This window comes from Xenopus laevis, chromosome 8L (assembly GCF_017654675.1).
Source record: "Xenopus laevis strain J_2021 chromosome 8L, Xenopus_laevis_v10.1, whole genome shotgun sequence".
In the NCBI taxonomy this organism is placed as follows: Eukaryota; Metazoa; Chordata; class Amphibia; order Anura; family Pipidae; genus Xenopus; species Xenopus laevis.
Window position 1 is genome coordinate 120,277,962 of NC_054385.1, and position 22,300 is coordinate 120,300,261.

The window sequence follows — 22,300 nt, forward strand, 5'->3', positions numbered from 1 at the left end:
CTGAATAGCTCCTTATTATTGTTAATTCTTACTGTTAAAGAAAAACTATACCCTTAAAGGGATACTGTCATGGGAATTTTTGTACTGCAAGTTGGAGTGATATCACCCCCCTCCCTTCCCCCCCCAGCAGCCAAACAAAAGAAAAATGGGAAGGTAACCAGATAACAGCTCCCTAACACAAGATAACAGCTGCCTGGTAGATCTAAGAACAACACTCAATAGTATAAACAGCAACCTGCCAGAAAGCATTTCTCTCCTAAAGTGCAGGCACAAGTCACATGACTTGGGGCAGCTGGGAAACTGAGCCCCATGTCAGATTTCAAAAGTGAATATAAAAAAATCTGTTTGCTCTTTTGAGAAATGGATTCTGCTGGAGTAGCACTATTAACTGATGCGTTTTGAAAAAAAACATGTTTTCCGATGACAGGATCCTTTTAATAATGAATAATAATATATCACAGTCGACCCCTACTTCATCTAAACAAATTGATTTTATAAAATTATACTTTTCTACCAGTATGTGCCATTGCACAATCAGAGGCCGGATTTGTGGAAAGGCCACCTAGGCCCGGGCCTAGGGCGGAAGGATTTTAGGGGGGTGGCATGCTGCCCAACCACACCCACATTGGTTCAGAAATACTGGGGATGAGCAGGAGATACAATAATTTTTTACATTTCCCGTGCACCAATCCCCATTGCTCCAGTCCAGATGATGAAAATTTGCACGAATAAAAGGGAGGGGACAGGAGCGACGAACAGCAGTGGGCCTAGGGGCGCCCACTATGTAAATCCTTAATAGAAAATTGCCTTTTCAGGTGCAAAGAGCTGTCCCCTGGCTCATATGATATACAGGGCACGAAAGCAAACCAAAGGCACAATTACATGAGCCAATGAATTGAAAAAAATTCTGTCTTTTATTCCTACAATTCACAAAATGGTGGCTCAAAGTAAACTTGCATTACCACCTTCATCTCACATTTTCGTTTGCAGATTTGCTTATTTCTGCAGAATAAACCGATAACTTTTTATAGGTTTAAAAACAACTGGTTTGTTTTTTTCTATAATTGAGTCAATATGACTGGCGGTGTGGTTGTACGGGGGAAGCTCAGGCATACAATATAAACCACTGGTTCCTTAAGTTTAAGTAACAACATGAGTTTCATCAATTCAAAGGCCAAGTAACATCTCCGCTCATGAGAAATGCATGAGACTGCAGGCTGCAGCAACTTCACCACCACCTAAATTTTACTTAGTATATTAGTTTTGTGTCTTATCTGTTCTAAGGAGCACAGAGACCTTTTTAAGACGGTAGTAACACCAAAAATTCAATATAGAAATTTAAATTGACATACCAGCTATTTCCTATACAAGTATGGGAACCGTTATCCGGAAACCTGTTCTCCAGAAAGCTCAGAATTACGGAATGCCCGTCTCCCATAAACTCCATTTTATCCAAATAATCCAGATTTTTAAAAATAATTTCCTTTTTCTCTGTAATAATAAAATAGTAGCTTGTACTTGATCCCAACTAAGATATAATTAATCCTTATTGGAGGCAAAACCAGGCTTTTGGGTTTATTTAATGTTTATATGATTTTTCATATTTCATGAGTACGTGTGGGATCACACGAAATGCGTTAGGAGGATTGGTCTGTAAAATAAAGCTGTTTTAAAATTCACTGCTGTCTACTGATCCGTTGTTCATGCTGCAAGGTTATAGTATTGGTCGTGTAGTCTCCCTAAACTGTGGGTTTGGGGCGTCGCACCCGGACCAGAGACCCAAAGTGGTGAGTAACCTGTACATGATGAATGTATAATTGAATGTGGAAGTTTAGCGACAGGTCCGGGGCACTTGCACCCGGACCCATTCAATAAAAGGGTGAGCGCTGCAGGAGTTGAGCCTGCAGTTCATATATGTGTATTTGAAGGCGGCAGGGTTTGAGCACTTCCTAATGAGTGCATTGGGAGATTTACTATACTAAAGGTATAGATATCCAAATTATGGAAAAAAACGTTATCCCGAAAACCCCAGGTCCAAAGCATTCTGGATAACAGGCCCCGTACCTTGTACATGGATATTGTCCTTAGAGCAGAAATTATATGAATTGGAGTGGAAGGAGCCGATGTTTGCAGCATATTTCTCCCCTAAAATCAGGTATGATTATACATTTCCATAAATCCTATCTAGAAGTTTTGGGGCATATTTACTAATATGTGAATTTTTGCATCAATATGTCAGGTGAGATTACGGGGCAGATTTATCAAGAGTCGAATTTCGAGGGTTAATAAACCCTCGAATTCGACCCTCAAAGTAAAATCCTTCGAATATCGAATTCGAAGAATTTTAACGATCGAATGATAAAATCCTTAGAAAAGTGCTGGGGAAGGTCCCCATAGGCTAACATTGAACCTCGGTAGGTTTAAACTGGCGAAGTATGTAGTCGAAGTATTTTTTTAAAGAGACAGTCGAACAATTTTTAGTTCGAATCAAAGTCGAAGCCAAAGGTTGTAGTAGCCTATTCGATGGCCGAAGTACCCAAAAAATTACTTTGAAATTGGAATATTTTTTCATTCTAATCCTTCACTCGAGCTTAGTAAATGTGCCCCTACGTATTTACTTAAAGGGAAACAATCGTGAAAATGAAAATTGAATATAAGCCTCACTCACTTTCTAAATCTAATCAATTAAAAATTCTGTATTATTCATTAAATAATCAAGTTACTATTTAGTATTTCTGTCTCGGCAACCTGTCTCTCTGCATGCTCTTTTCATGCTGGGGTCTGGGACAGATTTTGACAAGTAGATCTAAAGGTGGCCATTAGACGTTACAATTATGATCTTTCCTGGAAAAGATCTTTCCAGGAAAGATTGTTTGTTTCAATAAACATGAGTAGAGCTGAATCTTTGTATATACAGATATAAACAATAGGGATGGGCGAATTTTTCAGCCTTGTTTCGCCGAAAAAATTACGCCCATAGACTTGTATGGCTTTGTGCATCAAAATAAAAAGACACGCATCAAAAAAAATTTCGCTGCGCCACACATTTTTTTTTGACACCCACACACTTTAATGAATGTCGTCGACATTTCGCCGGCGGCGAAGTTTTGACGAAACGGGTCAAATTCGCCCTAATAAACAATAGAATTCTACCTGTATCTGACGATTCAACACTAACAATGGCTGATGTTCTGGTGCCTTCAAAGATGCCAGCCCAATTGCCAAGCCTGACCAATATCCAAATCTTCTGCAAATATCAGTTGGCTCCCCATAGGCTTTGCAATCTTTTTTTGGTCGAAGAAAAATCGTTCGATCGATGGATTCAAATCCTTCGAATGGAATGGTTCGAAGGATTTAATTTTTCGTTTGATCTAACTGTTTGCGGTAAATCCTTTCGACTTCGATATTCGAAGTCGAAGGATTTACATTCAGCAGTCGAATATCGAGGGTTAATTAACCCTCGATATTCGACCATAAGTAAACCTGCCCCTATGTGTACTGTATATTGTGAGTGGGTCCCTAAGCTCAGTAAGTGACAGCAGCACAGAGCATGTGCAGTGAATCAGCAGAAAAGAAGATGGGGAGCTACTGGGGCATCTTAGGAGACACAGATCTTTACTGCTAAAAGGCTGTGGTTGCCTTGGGCTGGTACAGAAGCAGAACATTTCTAGCCTATTTCTTTATTTAAGCTTTAGTTCTCTTTTAAAGAAGAAGGAAAGTGTAATTCAAATTTTAAGCACCCCCTAATGATTGTAATCACTTACCACCCAGGCCGGTGCTTATTTTGAAAAGAAAACTGCACCAGCCTTGGGTACTTCTCATTGAGTACCGCAGAGTAATCCTCTTCTTCTGCTTCTGCTTTCTTCAAATCCCCAGAGCCTATGCATGAGCATTAGAGTAGAGTAGAGAGCAGTAGAGTAAAAAGCCAGTTCTTTTGTTAGAGTTCAGAGTTTCTTTTCACTCTACTGCACATATAAACCCGCACAAAGAAAGAAGAAGCAGGAAGAAAAGATTGACTCTGTGGTGCTCGTTGAGAAAAAGCCCGGGCCATTGCAGTTTTGTGCTAACAGTATCACTGGGGAATTTGCCGTGGCACTCTTGATAAATTGGTGTATTCTTGCATTGGCGAAATTATGCCTCGGGAAAAGACACAAATATTTTACAATGTAAACTTAATACACCAAAACATTTTTGTATTTTCTTTTTAGCAGATTGCGTATGTTTTTACTCCAGGTAAAAATACGACAAATTTAAAGTTTCATTAATTAGTAAATTATGCCCATATGTTAGAATTTGTTTAAAAAATAAATTTATATTTGTGCTACAGTTACAGTTTAATTCTGCAATGCACATACTGACATACACTGAATACCTACACTGACATATGGACAATCCTATTCTTAATAATGACTTATTTTGAGTGTGCACACCTGACCACCCCATCCCCAAAACACAGTGGTGGCCAAAAGAAACATTTTTAAATGGAGTAAATACATGTTCATTTAAGCGGTCTGTTAAGATCAGCCAGTTTTTTGGACCTTGGCTGAAGGTTCCAAGATTCTGTATAGGCTTTTCTGAGAACAGTGGAGTTAGTAATAAGAAAGACAAACCACAGTCCTGACTGTTTTGTTCAGTGTTCCTCTTGCTGTGTATTGGTATTTCCCACAGACTCTCTTTATTTTCTAGTGTACTTCCCCATTCTCTTTCTTGGTCTCATTTCCTACTTGTAATGATCTTTGCAAGTTTCCCAATGCATACTTCTGCACTTTCATAAAACCCATTTTTTGAATATAAGATATTCAAAAAAGGAACTTTCTATGGTTGAGCTATGGAGGGCATGCTGTGCCCATTTTCCCATATCACCCCATTGGTTAGACCATTTTCAGCTTCCTACTAATGAGGTTGTCAGATTCATGAGAGTAGGAGCAATTGCTCACTCTAGTGTTATTCATATAAATAAACTGTAATTAGTATATTTTTATTATTTTGCTTTTAAGGTCATTACTCCATTCAGCACTTATTGTTCCAATGAATTACTTGTTATTCAATCATTATCATTATTATAATCAACACAGATTGTTACAGGGACACATTTTAAAGGAGAATTCAACCCTAAACAAACCCTTCCCCCCTACCCTACATAGACCCCCCTACCCTACACAGACCCCCCTACCTTCTCCTCCAAGCCTAGGTGTTACCCCAGGCAAATGCCCCTAACGATTACTTTCCCCTCAGTGCAGGGGCAAAACATTAGGGGCATTTGACCAGGGTAACACTGGGGGGGGGAGGGTCTGTGTAGCGTAGGGGGGTAGGGTTTTTTAAGTTTAGGGTTGAATTTTCCTTTAAAGCTGAACCCAACATAAGAACTGAAGGGTAACAAGAAACCAAACAAAATAATCTATCATTGGAAAAATTTGAATCAAGAGAGGGCACTATAGTACTCGAAAACTAATTGGGGACCCCCACACACTTATCAGGAGGGTTCATACTCACAATCCTTTCCTTGGTCTGTTAACAGTGAAGTTGAGATCCCTAAGGAACCCCTTCCTTTTTAAAAGGGATATTGGTCATCATGAATATATTGCAGTAAATTGACAAACAATTCCAGTTTTCATTAAAGGGGAGGACAGATTAATGCACAAAATGTCTTTAGGGCAGATTCACTAAAGGGCAAAGTGGCCGACGCCAGAAATCCTATCCGCAGGGACCTCGCCAATTCACTAAGAGGTGTAGAGGACAATTAGCTAGCGAACGAGACCATCGCTAGCATATGTTCGCAAAATATCACCAGACGACTTTCGTTACTCCTTAAATTCACTAAGATGCGAATTTTACTGAACGTTTCCTCTTTCGCGAGTTTACTTCGCCACCTCAAACCAGGCATACTGATAAGATGAAGCAGCATCTTCCGCAATCTTATGCCAGTGACATCATATCCTGTATGCTGTAAATTCGTAAAAATGTTAGAAAATGCTGCAGACTTTTCATTTTTTTAAAGTGGCATTGCCTTTAAAATGATTAACTATTAAAGATTTAAGTGTGAACAATTTTTAATCGTGCATGCCACATTTGTTTAAGGGTGGGCTCACGGCTAGGGGATTAGAGGAACTCTGATCTTTATTTTGCTTTGTTTGACATTTGGAAAAAAGTAGCCACTTCAAGCATTTGTACCAACATCACTAATGAAGACATCCATGTGACTTTTATGTACCCGCCCTATTCAAATTGGCCTAAGAGTAAGCGTACTATCAAAGTTTCGCTAGGCAGCAATGAATGCTAGTAAAAATTTGCTATGAAATGCTCACACGTCCAAAGTAACGCTAGCGAAAATTCGCCAGCGTTCGGCTGCTGAGACCCAATTTGGCATTTTAGGGAATTAGTATAGTAACGAATTTGCGCCTGGCGAAGTGTGTGACAAAGTGGTCGCTGGCGAAAACTAATGTATTTTGGATTTTCTTGGATGCCCTAAGGTTCCTTCTGCAGTCTTAACACATATAGGGAATCATTTACCACCACTGGTCAAGTTTGCTGGAGGGCAAAAACCAAAGAAACTGATCAGAGATTGAGAAACTTTCGATTGGTTACTATGAGTTACTGCCCACATTCAAATCTAAGTTTCTTTAAAGACATCATCATGTGATAGTACTGTGCTCCACATTACTAAAAGACCCCCCATCCAGAAAGCCTCCTCTTGAAGCATTCTAGTCTATAGTCCCTATATATCTTTATAGGAGAGTGAACCTACTGTATTTAACGGACATCAATATTTAAAATGAATGTTCCATACACATTTATACCTATTGAAATTAAATTAAAAGTTCAAACAGAATTGTAGGGATAATATGGACATATGACAAGACTGTTGCTCATTTCTTAAATTTCATATTTCTCAGGGTTCCTTTGGCCTCTTTATTTTTGATATTGCAGATAATGGGATTCTGCATAGGAGTCACTTGTGTATATAGAAAGAGCCTTGTACGGATCTAGTATGTAACTGGAACAAGGAAGGGTACTATAGACATAGGACAAGAGTGCTGATCATTTTGAATATGATATCGTAGTTTTCAGCTTTTTTAGGCTTCCTATGACCTCTTTATTTTTGATACTGTAGATAATGGGATTGAGCATAGGAGTCACAACTGTATAGAGAATGGCAATAGCCCTGTCCCGATCTGGTGAGTAACTGGAACGAGGGCGCAGGTACATGAACATAATGGTGCCATAGAAGAGACAGACCACAGTAAGGTGAGAAGCACAAGTGGAAAATGTCTTGTACCTACCATGTTTAGAGCGAATTTTCAGAATGGTAAGGATAATGTGGCCATAGGACAAAACTGTTAACAAGAACGAGCAAAGAGCAATCATGCCACCAGTAACATATATCACAACCACATTCAATAAAGTATCTTTGCAAGAAAGTCTTAAGAGAGGGGGAATCTCACAAAAAAAATGGTTGATTTGGTTAGATTTGCAGTAAGGTAATCGGAATGTAAATGAGGCATTTATGGAAGTGGATATAAAGCTCAATACCCAACATGCTCCTGCCAATGAAGCACACACCATCTTGCTCATTATAATAGAATAGTTCAAAGGGAAGCAGATGGCCATGTATCTATCGTAGGCCATAACAGCTAATAGCATGCGTTCTGCTGCCCCGAGAACTAAAGAAACAAACATCTGGGCCACACATCCTAAGAACAAAATTTTTGTCCTGAGATAATGTATTAGCAAGGATCTTGGGCAGTATGGTTGAGGATAGGCAAGTGTCAATGAATGAGAGGTTAGTAAGAAAAAAGTACATAGGAGTGTGCAGTTGTCACTTCTAACCACAATAATTAAAAGAAGGTTTCCGGTGAGTGTGATTGTGTAAATGGCCAAGAAGAGCACAAAATATAAAACTTGTAGGGATGGGATGTCTGAGAGACCAAGAAGAATGAAACTGTTTACAGTTGTTTGGTTGAAGCTTTCCATTAAAAAAAATAAAGCTGGAAAGGAATAAACATGGAAGGAATATTATTATTAGCTACATTATCGCCACATACTTTATACATATGCCCTGGGTAATATTTTGGACAATACCATGTAAACTAATACTTACTGTATCTGGGTAGGTACATACATTAGACTGAATTTAATGTAATGGTGCCTGAGAAAAACAAATGTAGTGATTTAGCTCAATGGTTATATTCTACCAGAATCACTTTAAAGAAATGTTTTTAGACTTATTTTTTTCAGGCCTCTGTTTGTGGACAACATTTTGGGAGGTTCCACTTTGCTCAAAATAAAGTTACAGGTATATATTACAAAGTTATAACAATCACCCAGCTAATGCAGTAAAGTTGTATCCCCTTAAAAATTGCACTGATTGACTTTTACCTTCCCTTCTTTAGTATTGGAGGCCCAAAGAAGAACCAGCCCAACATTATAGGAACCTTGGCTTTAGAGTGTACATGTTGGGTATCATAAATCGTTCATCTCTGCTATGTCTATTCGTTCAAGATACACCCATAGTTTTTTTCCAGAAACTACCCCCCAAAAAAAGTATATTTAAAGGACTTACTTGATACTTGGTGTCCAGTTTCTGACCAGTTTCTTACTATGAAGGGTGACCCATGTTTGCTCTGCTATGTTCAGATTTACTCTTGTTATTAAGTTCTGGTTTAAAGAGAACAGATTAAATAATGTGCTATAGTTTCATAAAATTAGATTTTCTTTTTAATTCAGTGTGAGTGCCTAACAACAATCCTTGTTAGCAATATTTCTATTTCTAGTCTAGGAAAGTCTCTAAGGAAGAGAAGCAGAGAAGACTCAGTTTTTAAATAAGCATTTTTCAAAGGGTGAGTCTAGTATCTTGAAAAATACACAACAAAAACACTGAATTGCAATGAATGCTTTCTTATAGTAAATTAAAGTGTTAAACTAATTAATCCAGCAATAGAAATGACAACAGAATCCACACTTGATAAAATAGTTGTAAAATTACAAGGAAATATCAAAACTATGTCTGTTAAATTTACCAGTCAAAGCCAGATAAAAGACTTACAGGAAGTGGTCTCTGAAGTTCAGGATGAAACAATTTCTCCAAAGTTTACTAGAAAAGAAGATACAGGAGATGATTTCTTAATTTAAGGATCTGCCTAAAGTAAGATATTATAAGAATTATTCATGTTACACATATAAAAAAACAAAACCTCAATTTCCAACTCAAGATCTAGAACTTGTTCTCCCTTTCCTTTTGACAAGTCTAAAAGGAAATAATTAATGAAAGAGATACTGATACCAGAAATTTTACTTTTCTTGCATCTCATTGCTCTCAGGTCAGTAAATGTATTGACCCTATAGAACATTACAAAATAACTTGGAATATAAATGGCTTGATATTGCCATGCTTCAAGAAACTCATCCAAACAAGAAACTATCAAATTGAGAAAAGGATGGGTAGGTAAAACCTGGTATTTTATCCAGATTTATTTTTCTAAAAAGGAGTATCAATTTTATTTAGCAAGTCTTTGAATATCCAAAATGTACAATTGTGAACAGGACACTCAAGGGAGATTTGTCTTTGCTGAGATCCTTCTACATCAAGGTTTGTAACCTGTACTCACTGCAGGGATATCACTCATATGTGAAAAAAGTCGTCATATTAAGACCCTTGAATCCATATGCCTCCTCCTCCCCTATGGATAACACAGCCCCCCAGCACATGATTAAACACATTTGGGACCCCTAACAATAATTTTCAAATTATTATTTTCAAATGTGTGCCATAGTCTGCCTGTATGTGCCCAGCTCTGTCTGTGGAACATAAGCCTGGTATTTTTTCTGTGGTTTGTTAGCATTTGAAAAATATTGTTAGGGGTCCCAAATGTGTTTAATCATGTGCTGGGGGGGGGGGCTGTGCAAGTTATTGCTAAAAGCTTTATACAAAGTGTAACTTAAATATAAATGGAAGGTTTTTACAAAAAATCATACTTCGCAAAACTTGAAGCTTTAAATTTCCCAATTACTATTCCAGAAGTTACAACAATCATTACTAATCTTTTGGGATGCACCGAATCCACTATTTTGGATTCGGCTGAACCCCCGAATCCTTCGCGAAAGATTCAGTAGAATGCAAATTAGAGGTGGGAAGGGGAAAACTGTTTCCCATAGCAATGGAGAAAATACTCTGTGAATTAAAGCAATACATAAATTACATATGTGTCTGATATTAGCATTGATGGTAGCCTGTAACTTGTGAAATTAACTTTGGCAATAATTTTACAAAGTAACATAGTAAGGTTGACAAAAGTCACATGCCCCTTAAGTTAAACCTTTTATGTCTATGTAAAACCTGCCTAACTGACAGTTGATCCAGAGGAAGGCAAAAAACCCTTCTGAAGCCTCTCCAATTTGCCTCCAAGATGGCAATAGGACCAGTCCCTGGATCAATGTTGTTCTAAGAGCTACTTTCAATAGCGATATCTAATGTATTTGCCAGTACAACTGATTTAGGGAGAGAATTCCACAACTTCACAGCTCTTACACTGGCGTAATTACGCACAATAAGAGGGAGCACATGTTCTCCAATGCAAATTTAATATGCCAAGAACTTGTGGTAAGTAAACTTGTTACATTCACCCTTAAATAAATGCCCCTATATGCTAATATAAAAATATATTATGTTCTAATATTGAAATTCACATACTGACATATATATACTGACATTCTTATATGAGAATGGACAATCCAGTCTGTCAGAGTGAAATACCTCCACTCCCTATTCAGTTCTATGGGATTTCTTAGAGCAAATTTAGCAAAAGACAAACTCTCACTTTCACCCATTGATAAAAAGGTCTTTAAAAATCCCACAGAAATAAATAGAGATTGGAGGTATTTCACTCTGACAGTCTGCCGTAAGCTCTGATTTCACTCTTTGCTAAATATGTCCCGATTCATTTGTTTCAAGTGTGCCCAACCACAGACCATCCCTGACAACCCCCTCCCAAAAAACAGTGATGGCCAAATAATATTTTTAAAAAAATGGAAGCTACATGTTCATTTAACCAGTCTGTTAGTATTTAATAAGAAAAAAACCTACAATCCTGACTGTATTGTTTAGTGTTCCTCTTTCTATGTATTGTATTTCCCACAGACTCTCTTTCTCTACTTCCCCATTCTATCTCTTGGTAACATTTTACCTTTTTTAAAGATCTTTGCATGTTTCCTAACTCATCCCTCTGCACTCTGACAAAACAGAAACAATAAAATATTCAAAAAAGTAACTATGGTTGAGTTATGGAGGGCACTGCAAGAGTGGTAATAATTATGTGCCCATGATCTGACCATGAGAACTATGCCAACTTTAAAATGAAATCTGACATACTTCCTTGGTACAAAAGTCAAATAGTATACCCAAAAAATTCCTGGAGTTTCCCTTTCTTTCTGAGTATAACACACCAAACTTCCTTCAACATGGAGTCAGCTCTGCAATAGCTTTAGGAAACAAGCAGTATAGCAAAATAATAGTATATAGTGTAGTATATTTACACCTTCTTTTTGGTCTATTTAGCCCACTTTCCAAAATCTCAATTGAGCAGAGTTCAAATACACAACACGCTCATGTGGCTCGCATACGTGCTAATTTCAAATCACCACGCGTGGTCTAGATGTATACTCCCAAACGTTTAATAGTTTTCTATGCCCATCAAAGTAACTTAATCCTGGTCAGCATATATGAACCCACGTTGTAGCTTTAAAAATGGAGCAATAATATAGCATAAAATACTTCTATTCCGTGATAAAAACTTTTAAAATTACACTCACAATTGTAGCATCACAATTCCCCAGTCAATCGTTCACCCGCACTCGCATCGGTCTTGCCCAGACCAGCGTTGCTTCTCCGCCGTGTGTTCCCTTTTTCGGGTGCCTGGTGATGACGTCGGGTGCTCGCTTCTCGTTCTACCCGACACGTTTTGATGGTGACGCGACTTCCTCTGAGGCTTCCTTGGTAACAATTCTACACATTATTAAAAAGTAGAATAAGGTTTTGGCTACCCATCAGATCTTCAATATAATGTCTAACAAAAGGTTATTCTGCAGCAGCAACTGAAGCAAATGCCATCTGTATCCTTTGGATATGAAATCCACAATTGGCACAAATGAAACCCAAGGCTCCTTTCAAGCTCACCCAGTAAGTTCTTATTCAATTTGTAAATGGAATCATCTCCACATAGAGTAATAGGGAATCCATCAAGTTCTTTAATTAAAGAATGAGGGGGACAAAATATTAAGTCACCACAATATATCCCCTCTATTGTAAAAAGTGGGACCTACGGATAAGTCTGAATCCAGTGCAAAGGAATAGATTAATATAAAGAAGAGTTGTTATACCTTATACATTAAGCATTGAGCAGCTAAACAACTGATCACCTTGTGTGGTAAGCATGTATTACTTTTCCCATCTACCTTTCCTCATTTTCCCTTCATTCTCTTGATTGATCTTGATTGATCATTTGCTAGAGTTACGAGTGCAGGCTTAATACATTCATGGGGCCAATACAGCTAAATAGGGTGAGTTGGGCATTTATGTAGACTTTTTGCAAATCACGTAAATACAGTTTATCTATCTTTGTTTCTTCTCCCACATACACTACCTCTGCAGAAATGACTGTGACTAAATGAGGGATGGAGATGCAGAACATTGGGGGATGAAGATAAAAACACATTAAGGTTCATAAACATTGGGTGTCCATTTGTTTTGACACACAAAAGAAAGCCATATGCTCCCTTCCAGGCAAAAAATAATTAAAATCTCACCAAAAATTGGATAACTACAGTAGATGGTGCAGTCTATGCTTTTATCGTTCATGGCATAGTAAGAAATATTTGAAATAACCAGGGCTAACAAAGTAATCTACACACAATGTACCATTTATGTGCCGAAAGTTAGCAGTTTGTATTTCTTCCCAACTGCTCTCTCCATTGTTATATTGCTGTACCTTTACAGGCGCATTTTCATTATTCTTTTCCTATTAAAATCATTACTTACATGTCCTTTTGGAACTTATTTTTCCACAGTGAATGCCTTATTACTAGATATTTGTCACCATAGTAATCAACACAGATTGTTACAGGGTTACGTTTAAAAACTGAATGAATTAGCGCCATCATATCTGAAGGCCATTTAAGTATTTTCTTTGGTTTCCACACAATTAAACAACTCCCTGCATCACCCTCCTCTGGGGCTTTAGTAGTACATTCTAGAGTATGTCCCTTGTGCTTTAACTGATAATTTGAATAAGTTAAACATATATTATTCAATATATCTAGTATAGGTCAATCTAAAAACAACGGGACTTGCTGAGTAATCATTGAAGACGTTTGACTACGTAGTGGAACGTCTTCAATGATTACTCAGCAAGTCCAGTTGTTTTTAGATTGACCAATACTAGATATACCATGACCTGGATGAATGAAAATCTTCATAGTCATTACTCAATATACTTTAATAACAATCTTTTATAAGAGCATGATACCTGATAATCTCAAACTCTAAAACAAGCAGGACTATATTGTGAATGAAATAAACATCAAGGGTCTATCCAGTTCAACCACTTTCTTTACTAAGTCCTGCCTAGGCAATCAAACTACTCCCTGGATAGCCCTTTGAAGATTAATACCAGTAGCTCCTCTTCTTTCCACATATGTTTCCCAAGTCATGTTCTTTAGAGGAGAAGTAATAATACCTTGCCTGCTTTCCTAAGCATTCAGTGGGGTGCCCTGAGATCTGCATCTTTGCTGCTGTCTCAGCTTATTGTATTGCCAGGACACCAAGTTGAGTACTTGAGGGAGCAGACAAGATGGAGCCACCCAATATTTAAAGAACAGTACCTCGGCCAGTGTGTTTTTAGAAGAGGGGCAGCAGCCTAAGATTTAGGGGGTTAATTATCAAAGTCCGAATTTATCCCAATATTTTCTGCTACAAACTCATATCAAATCCACTCTGTTTTTTTGCCCTTATTTTTTATTACATTTTCCTGAAATTTTGCTTTGAGTGAAAAATTCAGATTTTCATGATTTTTCGGATTTTTCATCTGATTTTCACTGTTTTTTTTTGATTTTTTGGGACTTCTCCCATTGACTTATATGCAACCTCGACAGGTCTGAGATGCCGGATTTTCTGATTTGGATTTTTCCATCCTCTGCGTTTAATAAATTCTGAAAAATTTGTGATTTTTTATTTTTATAAAATTGGACTTTTAAAAAAATCACAAATTTTTCACTGGGTGTCACTGGGTGGTTGGGTTCTTAGATATTGGTTGATGGTCTTTCCTTGCCCTTTAAGAGGTCAATGCATAAGTATTTCCCCTAGTTGCTATCAAGATGTTCCAGTCTTAACTTAAGCCTGTTATTTTTTGACTGCCTGGCTTGATTGCCTCACAGGGCACTGGAGGTAGAAAATAATAAAGCTTCAAATAAAAGGTTTGTGTAAAAAAGATAAGTATAAAAACTATTTTGGCACACCACATAAATTAAATGTTATCCATCTTAGTTTTTTTCTCTGACATACGCCACCTCCATAGAAATTACTACCTGCAACATGGTGGTAGATTTTTCAAGGATTGAAATTCGAGGACTGAAATTTGAATAAAAACAGACCAACCGAAATTCAAATTTTTTAAATTCAAGTGAATAGGCTGTATTCGATCATTAAAATAGTTTTCTGATCATATTCAATGGAATTTGATTCAAAGTATTTTAAAAAACTGATTTTTCATTGGTCACCAAATGACTCCAAATAGGTTCTAGGAGGTCCCCCATAGGCTAAAACAGCAATTTGTCAGGTTTTAGATGGTGAATAGTCTATGTCAAATTTCTAAGTCGAAAAGAGACAGTACATGATAAATTTACATATTCAAATTTTCGATTTTTTTCAAATTCTTATCTAATTTGGACTACTCCCTAATCGAAGTACACACAAATTAGCTCGAAATTCGAATTTTAAAAATTAGATTTTTCAATTCGACCCTTGATAAATCTGCCCCTAAATATATAATGGAGATGCAGGACATAAGGACATAGAGAAAAAAAAGAGATAAAAAAAAAAATTAAGCTTCATAAACATTAGCTGCCCATATGCTCAGAGGCTCAACTGAAACCCAACTCTCCCCCCTAATCCAAAAAGGAATGAAAAAAATCTGCAATGGATGAAGATTAACACATTCAATGCTTTTATCATTCACACAATGGCATACAAAGAAATATTCAAAAAAGGTAGTGCTAACAAAATAATCTGAACTACATACTGTACCCTATATGTCCCAAAAGTAGGCACTTTATATTTCCCCCAACTACCCTCTACAGTTTTATATAACCATACTGTTACAATATCATTATTCTGTTACTTTAAAGAGCATTGCATGTCCTTTTGGTGCTTAAATTTCCATAGTGAATGACTTACTCAACCTTTATCAACATATAATACACAAAAGCCATGAATATCTTGTAAATTATATCCTTATAAACGGTGAGTTCTGATGTCATCATTTATAAATGGTGAGTTCTGATGTCATTTCTGTCACATGACTCACTGAAACTTGTGTATTATAATAAATAAAGTACCCCCAGTTGTAAAATATGAGGATATTAGAAGTTACCTCGAAGTTTCATAACCTGTATATAAACACTCGGCCTTCAGCCTCATGTTTTTATATGGTCGTGAAACTCCTCGGTAACTTATAATTTACAAGAGGGGGTACTTCATTCACTATATTAATCAACACAGGTTGTTACAAGTCCCCATCCATTTTAAAATGTATTGCATCAGCACAATCAGATCTAATGGCTATTAAGTATTTTATTTGGTCTTCACACAGTTAAACAACTCCCTGCATAACCCATCCATAGGGCTTTGGTAGTACCTACCTTGTGCTACAACAAATATATTAAATACACTTTAATTACCATCTTTTATATGAGCAAATACTTGATCATCTCAAACACCAAAACAAGTTACAGCATGACTAAATTGTGAACTTAATAAACTTCAAGAGTATTCAGTTCTACTACTTTCTTAAATAATTCCTGCATCAAATTACACCCTAGATCAACCTTGTACTTTGAGGATTAATAAAAGTAGATCCTCTTCTTTAATAATATGCTGTCCTATATACCGTATGTATGAGAACACTTGAGTTAGTAATAAGATTGACAAACCACAATCACGGCTGTTTCGTTCAGTTTTCCTGTTATTGCTTATTCCCACAGGCTGTCTTACCTTTTTAGCTTACTTCCCCATTCTATTTCTTAGTGACATTGCATTTCTAATTTTCTTTGCATGTTTCCTAATGCACTTCCACAAAACCTAAACAGAAGAGATTGCTATATATAACATTTTAAAAAAAAGGTAACATGCTGTGCCTACAAAAGTGGAAATAAATAAGTGCCCATGAGCTGACCATGAGAACTGTCAACTTTAAAAAAAGGAACCCAGAAGACTTCTTTGGTAACAATTTTACACAAGATTAAAAAGTAGAATAAGGTTTGGGCGTCCCATCAGGCCTTCGTAGCAAAAGGTTAGTAGGCATGCACGCTGCGTTGAAGCAAATGAATCGGATAAAGTACAATAGACAGCTATAGAGCTAAGAATTGTATTTAACAGAAAGGAACATTGGGCTGGAGCAATTGTTGTCCTGTCTGAATGAAAAGGCAACATTCTGGCTAGGAATTTGTACAGTAAAAAATAAACAGCACCAGATATTCCATATACCAATAATAGGTCTTGCAAACATTTTGGAGACCTGTTTTAACTAAGAAGCACCTAGCACAATTTATTTTGACCAATTTCAATTTACCCAGTGTGAAAATCTATTGATCCATCTAAGAGTAAGGGAGTAATGGTTACGACATCAATGAAACCCAAAGCACCTTTCAAGCTCACACAGTTTGCCAGCTTTTATTTATTTTGTAAATGGAACAATTTCCATAGGAAGTAAGATGGAATCGATCCAGTTGTGTTAGTAAAGAGGTGGATATATATTAATATATTATATATATTAAGTATAAAGAGCCCATTAAAGACATGTGTAACCTTCCTTTTCTAATACAATGCTAGAAACCCTATATAGGGTATTTGTGTTGAATGTAAGCAACACAGTAATGGGGTCAATACAACTAAATAGACTGAATTGAGCATTTCTGCAAACCAAATAGATCAAATTTTATCTATCTCTTTTTCTTCTCTGGCATATACCCCCATAGAAATAAACTGTGACTAAACGAGGGATGGTAATGTGGAGAGAAAAACACATTGGGAACACATTAGTTCTGACCCTCAAAAGCCAACTCTTCCCAAAAATGGCCTGAATATTTGGTACAATCCATGTTTTCAAACATTCAATAGAAAGAAATATTTAACAATAAAACTTTTTAATAATCTGAACTACATACTGTATAATTTATGTACCAAATGTAGGAACTTTTAATTTATTCCTCCCCAACTACTCTCTCCAGTGTTATCATTGGTACATTTTTATTATTCTTTTCCTCTTAAGAGAATTACTTACATTTGTTTGGCATTTATTTTCCGCAGACTTGTTACCCAATCTTTGTCATCATTTTAATCAACACAGGTTGTTACAGGCTCACATTTAAACATGAGTGAATCAATAGCATTAGATCTAAAGGCTATTTAAGTACTATTTGGTCTCCACACAATTAAACAGGTCCCTGCATCACCCACCTCTGGGCCTTTAGTAATACCTTTTAGAGTATGTCCCTTGTGCTCCAACTGATAATTCAAACAGGTCAAACTTAAGAATTAAATATACTTTTATAACTTTGTTTATATGAGCAAATAATTAATATCTTCAAGGTAGAGCAGGACAAAATTGTGGACTTAATACATTTTAATATATCCAGTTCAACCACTTGCTTAAGGAAGTCCAAGGCAATGAAACTACTACCTGGATCAACCTTGTCCTTTGAGGATTAATACCAGTAGCTCCTCTCTTTCAAACATATGGTGTTCCTGGTATTGTTCTTTAGAGGAGAGGCAATGCCATATTATCTGTTTTGCTAAGGGTTCAATGTTGTGCCCTGAGATCTGCATCTCTGCTATCAACTTAGCCCATTGTATTGCACCTTTGCCAAAATGAGCACATCAAATGAAACACTTGACTGACCAGAAAAGATGAGTCATCCAACCTATAAAGAACAATACCAGGGCAAGAGTTTTTTTTTTTTAGAAAAGGGCCAGCACCCTAAGTGATGAATGCACAAGTATTTCTCCTTGTTTATATCAAGATGTTCCAGTCTTACCTAAAGCCTTTGTTATTTTTTTTTTTTTAACTGTCCGAGTCTTCTTATCACCTGTCATAGCCCTTCTTAAAGGACAAGGAAGGCGGAAAATAATAATTTTCATATAGATATTCTGTTTAAAATGAACACGTATAACTATTATGGTCTTCTTTTAGGCAATCTCAGTTTGAATAAACCCATCTCCTTTACAGTTGGGTGAAATCAATATATTTTCTTTTTGATTGCGCCAACCAGCCATAGGCCAGGACATGCACATTGCCTTCTGTGTAAGTCTTCAGTGATGGCGCACAGGTCACGTGGCAGGACCATATTACTGTAATAATTTTTGGGGTAGTTTATAGCCCATAATGAAGCCAAATCTATGTGCATTTATTTTAAATGCTTTAATCCTTAACCACAGCTAGCAGGGTGATCAGTGAGCAAGGTAAAATATTTTTTGTAGGGTGGCCCCTTTTCTCCTGATTTTTAGCAATAATTCAATAAAGAGTAAATAGCAAAATTGAAGTCTTTTATGATATTCCTTAACATTTTGTGCTTCCCAGCATAAGGTGGGAGTCTGGAAACATGAAAATATGCAGCATATGTGCCAAGATCAGAATTACATCCGTTATACTGACATGGCATGAATCTCTAGTTTAGCATTGGTTTGCGCTATTATTGGAATGTTCTAAATGGGACTTATCCTTTCACTGATGGTATTACTGAAAACTAGAGAATTTCCCCTCTTTGAAATGCTGTGGGAATATTCTCTCTAATATCGTCCGGACATTGTTATATCTGTGTTAGTGAAACCCCTCATTAAGAATAGTCAGCAAATATCAAAGGGAATCTCCCACAGTAAAAAAAACATATAAATACAGGGAACAATTGGCTGGGAGCCTAGATTCCATTTACTATTCAGGGTTTGTAGTCATTGTTTTAGAAATAGTTCCAGCAAACCAGGATGGAAATTTTTCCATCATATCTGTGTGTAGAGCTAATAGTTATGTACCGTAAACGAATAAGTTGGGTGCCCACAGCAGAGACCGCTGACCTGTAAATGATTCCTTTTTGCCCATAGATGCAACCTACTGCCTTATAGAACAATAGTATTTTGGCTGAGTCAGTGACCCCCATTGGAAAGCTAGAAAGAGGCAGAAGAAGGAGGATAATAATTTAAAAATTATAAAAATTACCCCAGGGTAGAACACTACACATGAGCTACTCCCATCGCTCGGAAAACTAGAGGAACATGGTAAATTAAGGCTCTAACATAAGTAATTTACGTAACAGAACTTTAATTTGAAGCAGCATAGGTGGTTTTTCATGGTGAGGACAGTGAGGTTGTGGAATGTCCTGCTGGATGATGTTGTGATGGCTGATTCTGTTAATGACTTTAAGAGGGATTGGATGATTTCTTGGACAGACATAATATCTACAATTAGTATAGCTATTGGTATATAGTTTTTATATGAGAGTGTATAGATAGGTAGTTTGGAGGGGTTGAACTTGATGTCTTTTTGAGCCCAACTTAACTATGTAACTATATAGCAAATAATAAAAAAATGCACCCTAATCACATTTGGCACAAGAATAAGTTAACTCATAGTTATTCTCATAGCATTCTCTCTGCATTGTTGGTAACAAAAGCCTTATAGAGCCTAGACTATACAGTATAAATACCCATCTATGTCAGTATCAGTTTATTATTACATACAGCAAATACATTATTCTTCCCTGCTCACATAGGTTTGAGAAATACAAAGCAAGATTGTTGTAGAGAAATTTCATTAGTCCTTAGGCCCTGTAGAATGTTTGGAATAAAGGAGGTGGGTCATGTAGAACAAGGTAGGGAATTGCCCATGGTTAAAGGGGATTTAAACGAAAACTTAAACCAAAAAATGAATAAATGTAGACACTTTGATCACTTCTGCAATTGACATTGTTTATCAAGTGGCCTACTTATCAAGCTGTGATTTTCAGTGATCGCATACCGATCGCAAGCCATTTGAAAATGCCATGAGAAAGTATGAAAGTTTGTCCATTGCTGAGGTTTCTTCTGCTTTTTTCCCCATCTAAATCCTGTCCACATTAAATCCTGCATTTGGGCAGAGTAAAAGAAAACACACCTTGATAAATTTGCCATTTACACAGCTTTTGATTTTTAGCACAGTATGGTAAAAATGCCCGTCTGTGCACTTGTACACATGTACAGTCAGTAAACCCTAGGGTAACCCTGGGATTAAGAGCTATTAGTTCCTAAAAACAGCTAGTATCTAATAAACTGCTTGAAATAATAAATGTTTAGAGAAGCACAGAGTTTACATGAATTCATTTTTGGGGTTTAGATCCCATTTAAAACTAATCCTTGCAGTTGAAAACAGAAGTTATGGGTGGTGAATTTTAGAAGCAGATGTTTTGGCAGTTAACCAGTACATTAAGTTTGATTATATGCTTTTCCATACCTAACAGTAATTAGCCCAAACCCATGAGGCCATTGAGGAACCAAGGGTAAGCATTCATATCTGTCATACATGTCTGTCTATAAGTACTGTCTATAACCAGTGTCAGCATGTGCCTGTATCTGAGTTGGCTCAGTGGTACTTTCCTGCCTGAACCACAGGAGGCTCTGTAGGCTCAGGTTTATTTGTAAAGTTGGCTAACTAATCCATGCCCTTATCCAATCCTGTGACTATTGCATTCTCCTACTAATTGCTCTTCATGACTCCCACATCTCTCCCTTCCAATCAGTCTTAAACTCTGCTACTAGGATCCTCCTGGTCTCTCCTGGAGGCCGTTGGTGAGATTTGGTGCCCACAATAAAAACGCCAATGGGGATGCATTTTTGAGAGATGTGCCACCCGCAGTTGTGCATAAATTATCGTGGGCAACAAATCCTCTTAGAGCCACCATCTTTTCACACAATCCACATCCACTGCCACCTCTCATCTTAAATGTTTCTATCTTGCTGCACTTACCTCTGGAATTCCATCCCAGAATTCCTTCATAAGGAGCACTCTCTAAATATCTTCAAGAAAAAAACTAAGATTTTACCTTTTTGGAGCATTGTGCACTTTTCCCCTCCAATTTGTGCCTTTATGTCATTCACCCCCTTAAAAATCTATGGGACAGAGACCTCCTTTCTACTGCCTCTCTTACCACCTGGCACTTAAGATGTGTGTCCTTATATAAGCTCTGTGTACATTGTATTTATTTATTGTATGAATTATATTACTCGTCCTCCCTGTGTGTACTTAAATAAATTGTATTTTATGCTGGGGATCCTTACAGCACTTTACAAATAAAGTTATTCATACATACATAACCTCCCCAAAATGTTTATACTTTATTCAGCATGATTAGAACTTGGACTGTGCATATGATATAACCTGAAATGTGTAGAGAACATAATGTTGAAACAGGCTTCTTTTGTGTATATCTTAGCCGTACTCCGATTGAGTAATATGCTTGACATTTATACCTTACATGCACCAGTACTTGGGGGTTGTTAACAGCTGCACTTGACTGAGCTTTAAATACTATTGTTATTGTTGTGAACTTTATGCTTGATAATGGGGTGGGAGCCCCAAAACGTCACATGTTTCTGCTACCATTTGTAAGTAAAACTGCTTTTCAATTGCACATGATTGGGAAATGTCATGGATCTAAACGGTATTACCAGAAAACAGGAGTATTCTATCAATTGGGAATAGAAAAGAAAGGTTATCTTCATGTTTAAAAAAAAGGCATTTTTATATTTACATCTGTATAATCCCCCCAAAACACTTATTCTGCAAATATGTACATTTGATGTTTCAAACGGGTTCGATGCCTTTACAGCAAAATAGAAAATTCAAGGATCATAATAATACTCTTAGTACAACATACATGACTTCAAATGGACTCTCCATGGACTGGTCTGAGTGCAATGATGAATTCGCTTTTTCCTGTCTGAAACTTTGCAGAAGGCCAGCTATGAGTTTTTTTCACCAGCTACAACCTAGGAAATTATAAAAAAAAA

At 36.9% G+C, this 22,300-nt stretch overlaps 1 pseudogene; it reads right to left on the reverse strand.

The window, feature by feature from the left end:
* Positions 1 to 7,038: 7,038 nt before the first annotated feature.
* Positions 7,039 to 7,816, reverse strand: LOC108699076 (annotated as a pseudogene).
* Positions 7,817 to 22,300: the final 14,484 nt, after the last annotated feature.